The sequence below is a fragment of the Dermacentor variabilis genome, chromosome 8 (assembly GCF_050947875.1).
Source record: "Dermacentor variabilis isolate Ectoservices chromosome 8, ASM5094787v1, whole genome shotgun sequence".
In the NCBI taxonomy this organism is placed as follows: Eukaryota; Metazoa; Arthropoda; class Arachnida; order Ixodida; family Ixodidae; genus Dermacentor; species Dermacentor variabilis.
Window position 1 is genome coordinate 82,517,525 of NC_134575.1, and position 5,669 is coordinate 82,523,193.

Genomic DNA, 5,669 nt, shown 5'->3' on the forward strand with positions numbered 1-5,669 from the left:
CCATATAAAACCATTATTTCTAACAGTTTTAATTGAGAGGGTCCATTTTTTTAAATATAAACGTTTAGGTCACCTGGAGCCACTGTAACTATTTCTTAGAGTCACACGTTGAAGAAGTGTTTTTCTACATTCAAGAAATGCATAAATATTGCAATAAGGAAGTCGGTATGCAAATATTATTGCGAAGTTACGGTGTGTCACACTAACTACATCATAATCACTCCATACTGTTCAACCATCACACCAAGATTCATAAGGAAGGCTTTCTTTAATGTACAGTGACACACCGCCTCCGTATTTCCCCACTTCCAAAGGGAGATACATAGTTGTAACCTTCAAGGTAAAGTACTTCAGTGTTAAAAAAAAACAAGTTTCAATTCAAAGCACGATGTCAAAACGAAAGCACCAGTGTGCATATTACCTTCGATTTCCTCACGCTTATTCCTCACACGCTGCGCGTTGAAGAAAAATTGTGTTCAGGAACAAAATCAGCGCTCTTTCTAATTTAATAAAGTATTCAACATTTTATTATATGTTTCTTTCTCATAGCAAAAAGAATATTGAAAAGACCACTGAGGAAGGTTTCACGTGATCTTGGTTTAGTCTTCTTCACATGAAATTCTGATTGCACATAATTCGGGTTCCTTTCTGACAAACATCGTTCCATCGGACGACCAGAAAAATTTTTAACTGAGCTTGTGGTTGCGCAACAATTACCGCCAAAGCATACGAAGAAAAGCGGCTGACGTGCGCGTACTGCGAGAATAAAAAACGCTAGCAGAGTCCACCGGAGCGGCCGTGGTTTCGGCCGCTCCCGTGAACTCGCTGCAGCATTGTCGACTGGCCTACATAAACCTTCCAATGAAGTTTCCTATTTAAGGGAGTCATGTTATCGAAAGTCCTAATGCCATCGTTTCCTCTTAGTTCGACACGTTTGGCAATCGATGTAGCTTTCACGGATAGCCGTGCAAATCTGTCATTAAACCCGGGGTTTTCCTTGACGTGTCGACAATCGCTGCATGCGCTTAACGTCACAGTGGAACTGAGAAGGCTGATTGACATTCTTGGCGAAGTCATTCCTATTCGATAGATCCTTTTTCATTGACCGCGACGCCATGCATTCCTAGGTTTAGGGGGTGGCCTTATTGCTGAAAGTCATTTAGGTCCTGCTTCGGCCTGATATATTTAGAAGTGGTTGTGGGAAATTTAAAGACGAAAGTGAGGCAATGAAGGTGCTAAGAGAAGCAAACGAGGCGTTGCGGAAGAAGAACACTGAACTAGAGGCGACAATCAATAAGATCCGTAAGGAAATGGCAGAGATCAAGAGAATGATGACGGTCCAGCTACAGCAGCAGCAGGCACAGCACTTATCGCCACAACCACAGCAGATGGCAATGACCGAGGATGAACCAGAAGTAGCGGTGAACCCGTGGACCGAGAACGCGGCCTCGGCGAGTCCAGCACCCAAGAGAAGAGCAATTGAAAATCTTAAAGAGCGGAGACTCAGCGATAGGGTAGACAACCTTGAAGATAGGCTCAACCACTTTGAAGAGTATATTCGCACAACATTCACCAACACAATCACCGACCGTTTCATAGCAATTGAACAGACGTGCCAGCAATTAACTACGACAGTACAGAATTTGGCGACGCAAATGGCTAACTTTCAGCAAACATGGATAGGACATCAACCACCGCAACCACAACAGCAGTAAAAGGCCTCCTGGTCTGGCATTGGAATTGCAACGGTTTTGCTGGGAAAAAGGCTGTACTTCATCAACACTTAGAACAAGTACCAAGAAAGCCAGATATTATCATGTTGCAAGAGACCCTCATTGAGGAAGTAAAGCTCTCAGGTTACCGGTCCCACGCCAGCCCACCAAGCCTCCGGACCGCGGCCTGCAGTAACGGCAGGGGAGTTTGCACCTTGGTGAGAAAAGGCATCACGTACGTCGAGCACAAGTTAGTGAGCAAAAGCCAAATCGAGCACACCATGGTAGAGGTGGTTACCGGGAAATAGCAGAAGGAAAGCACTTTTTTGGTAAACGTGTACAGTAGCCCGTCACACGGAAAGCAGAAATTCAAAGCACTGTTACACAAAGCGTGCAACGTCGCGGGGCCCGACAAGAGGCTGGTAATCTGCGGGGAATTTAACGCGCCGAATCAAGCCTGGGGTTACACCAAAACATTGGCAAAGGGCAGGGCCTTAATGCAAGATGCTACCGACTTCTGACTAAATCTAATCACCGACCCAGCATACCCTACAAGAATCGGCCACTAGATCACCCGATACACAACGTCCGATCTCAGTTTCGTCAGGAGTAACGGCGGTGGTATGGCGGACTTGGAATGGCGAAACACGGGCCACGAATAGGGAAGTGACCATTACATTGTGGAAGTCGCTGTCCCGCTCGGTGGTAACGACGAAGTTGGCAGAAGCTTACGGAGACATAGATTTACTGACTGGGACGCGTTTCGAGGATTGTTACCCGAGGAGCAGACCGAAATTACGGACATTGAGGAGTGGTGCACCGAGACTGTAAACAAGGTAGAAAAGGCCATCAAGGAAGTCGAGACAGACGAGCGTGTCCACAGGGCCGACAGCCGCCTCGCCCACCTCATCGCAGCCAAGCAGTCCATCCTGTCAAGGTGGAAGACGCAGAGGACAAACAGAAAGCTACGCAAGAAGGTCGCCGAACTCAACCACGAGATCGAGTCCCACAGCCGAGTGCTATGCACTCAGCAATGGAATGAGATTTGTAACGCAGCGGACGGCCAGCTGCACTGCGGCAAGACGTGGAGTATGCTGAGGCATCTTTTGGATGCGACCACGACCAAGTCTCACCAGCACCACAACCTGGCCAAGATCATCCACAGGGAGCTGACCGAGCACGGGGAAGACGAAGTGAAGAAACGCCTCGACGACAAGTACCTCCCGGTCACTCCCACAGAGACGCACCCTGACTACCTAGGCGAAGCAAACGAGCGGCTAGATCGAGACATTGAAGTGTGGGAAGTAAGGGTTGCCCTGCACGATCTCAACAGCAACTCCGCCGCTGGTTCCAACCGCGTTACGAACAGAGCGCTAAAAAATCTTAACGAAGCGGCCATCGAGAACCTCACGGCATACCTCAACACTTGCTGGCGAGCCGGATCATTATCCCGACAGTGGAAAGCAGCCAAGACCATCTTGATTCCTAAGCCGGACAAGCCACCCAACATTGAGAACCTCCGGCCGATCTCGCTTACGTCCTGTGTGGGCAAAGCGTTGGAGCATGTACTCATTAACAGGTGGCAGAGGTACCTGGAAGATTCGGGGCTCTACCCAAACACCGTCATCGGGTTCCGAAACAAGCTCGGAACTCAGGACGCCATGATACAACTGAAAAATAAGATCCTCGATGACACTACCAACACGAAAGACAAGCGAGCCACTTTGGGTTTGGACCTGCAGAGCGCTTTTGACAAAGTGAGACACTCTGCTATTCTGGCCCAGGTGTCACGGCTAAACATGGACAGGAGAACATATGCGTACATCAAGAATTTTTTGACGGAGCGGACTACCGAAATCATCGCCGGTGACCTGCGGCTCCAAAAGAAGAAGCTCGGCAGTGTCGGGACCCCCCAGGGCTCAGTAATCTCGCCATTACTTTTCAACCTTGTAATGATAGGGGTGGCCGAGCGCCTCTCACGAGTCGCGCGGGTCTGACACACCATCTATGCCGACGACATAACGCTCTGGGTCCCAGGAGGAAGCGACGGACTCATCGAGAATACATTGCAAGAGGCGGTTGACGCTATCGAAGAGCAGCTGGACGGGTCTGGGCTCGTCTGCTCCCCAAGCAAGTCTGAGCTGTTGGTGATTCCTCTGAAAAGGGCAGCTAGGAAGACGAAAGGCAACGAACCTGCGAGAGAGCAAGACACAATAAAGATCAAGACGATCGGTGGTCACATGATCCCGGTTGTCGAGAAGATACGAGTGCTGGGGATGCTGATTGAGCGCAAACGAGTCATCGGCGAGACGGTCAATCGTCTGGCAGCCAAAGTCACCACGGCCATCCGCCTCATTCAGAGGGTGTCGCACAGAACAGCAGGCGTGAAGGAAGAAAGCCTCACCCGGCTAGTGGAATCCTTCGCTATAAGCCACATTAAATACGTTGCTGCTTTCCACAACTGGAGGCAGTGCGAACGAAATAAGATCAATGCGCTCATACGCAAAGCGTACAAGGTTGCACTCGGACTTCTCGACTGCACAAGCATCAACAAGTTCCTGGCCCTGGGAGTGCATAACACCCTGGAGGAAATCGCCGAGGCGCAGAGGATCGCTCAGCTCGCGCGGCTATCGGAAACAAGAACGGGCAGAGAAGTACTGCATGACCTAGGCCTGGGACCAAAGGAAACGGGACGCGAAAATACTGAAGTGCCTGTACCGGACGCAATTAGTAGACGGCTACGGGTATGTCCGGTGCCAAGAAACATGAACCCTGAGTTCCACAAAGAGCGGCGGGCGGCGAGGGCCAAGGCGCTCATCGATCTCCATGCCAAAGACAGGGGTGCCATGTTTGTGGACGCGGCAGAGTATCAACATGACAGAAAGGCATTCGCCGCTGCAGTCGTCGGGGCATCGACCGGTGCAACGAGAACAGCGGCGAGTGTGCGGATTCGAGGGGCGCATCAAGCCGAGGAGGTGGCCATTGCACTGGCCATCGCCGACCCCGAGTGCACGGCTGTGCTCTGTGATTCTAGGAGGGCAGTGAAAAATTACGCCAGAGCAAGGGTGTGTGGTGAAGCCGCGCGTGTGTGGCGTATGGTCGATCTCGCGAGTGAAAGTCGGTGTGTTGTGAAAAAGTGGTTTCCGGCCCACATGGGCAGTGATGTGTCGGATCGCGGCAACGCAAACCACAACGAGACGGCGAACGCGGCGGCGCGAGGACTAACCAACCCTACCGCTGCTACTGCGGTCGACCCGTCGTGGTGGTAGGAAACCAAGGACCATATGACTTCCTACAACGAAATTGTGAAATGGTACCGACTACAGCGAAGGACTATGCCGCCATCTCATCCGGGCTTGACCCGTAAGGAGGCGGTTTTATATCGACAACTTCAAACGGGGTCGTTATTCACCCCGGTGCTGATGAGGCACGTGTGTCTAAGTGTTTATGAAAGTGATCTGTGTTGTGTGTGCCGAAAGGAAAGAGCCACTGCAGCTCACATCAATTGGGACTGTGCCAAAAATCCGCGCGAAGCTGCGACGATGACAACGATGCGGCCGCGGCTCGAGGCCGCAACGAGGTGCTATGACCATGATGTCCAAACCCAGGCCGTCCAGCAGATCTCGGCGGCCCTCGAAAGGCAACGACCGAGCGAAACCGGAGGGAGGCTGCCACCCCAAAAGAGGGGCAGGCGCGGCTACCAAAGGGAGTAGTGCGGCTGCGGCCGAAGTGCGGCTGCGGCCGCAGCCGCACTTCGGCTGCGGCCGCAGCCGAACACGCCGCGAAGACGTCATGGCCGCGTCACGGTCATCATCATCATCAGCAGCAGCCTGGTTACGCCCACTGCAGGGCAAAGGCCTCTCCCATACTTCTCCAACAACCCCGATCATGTACTAATTGTGGCCATGCCATGCCTGCAAACGTCTTAATGTCATCCGCCCACCTAACTTTCTGCCG

General features: G+C 51.6%; 1 pseudogene; it reads left to right on the forward strand.

Moving 5' to 3' along the window:
• The first annotated feature begins 1,226 nt into the window (after window positions 1–1,226).
• On the forward strand, window positions 1,227–5,425 carry LOC142591462 (uncharacterized; annotated as a pseudogene).
• The last annotated feature ends 244 nt before the right edge of the window (window positions 5,426–5,669 follow it).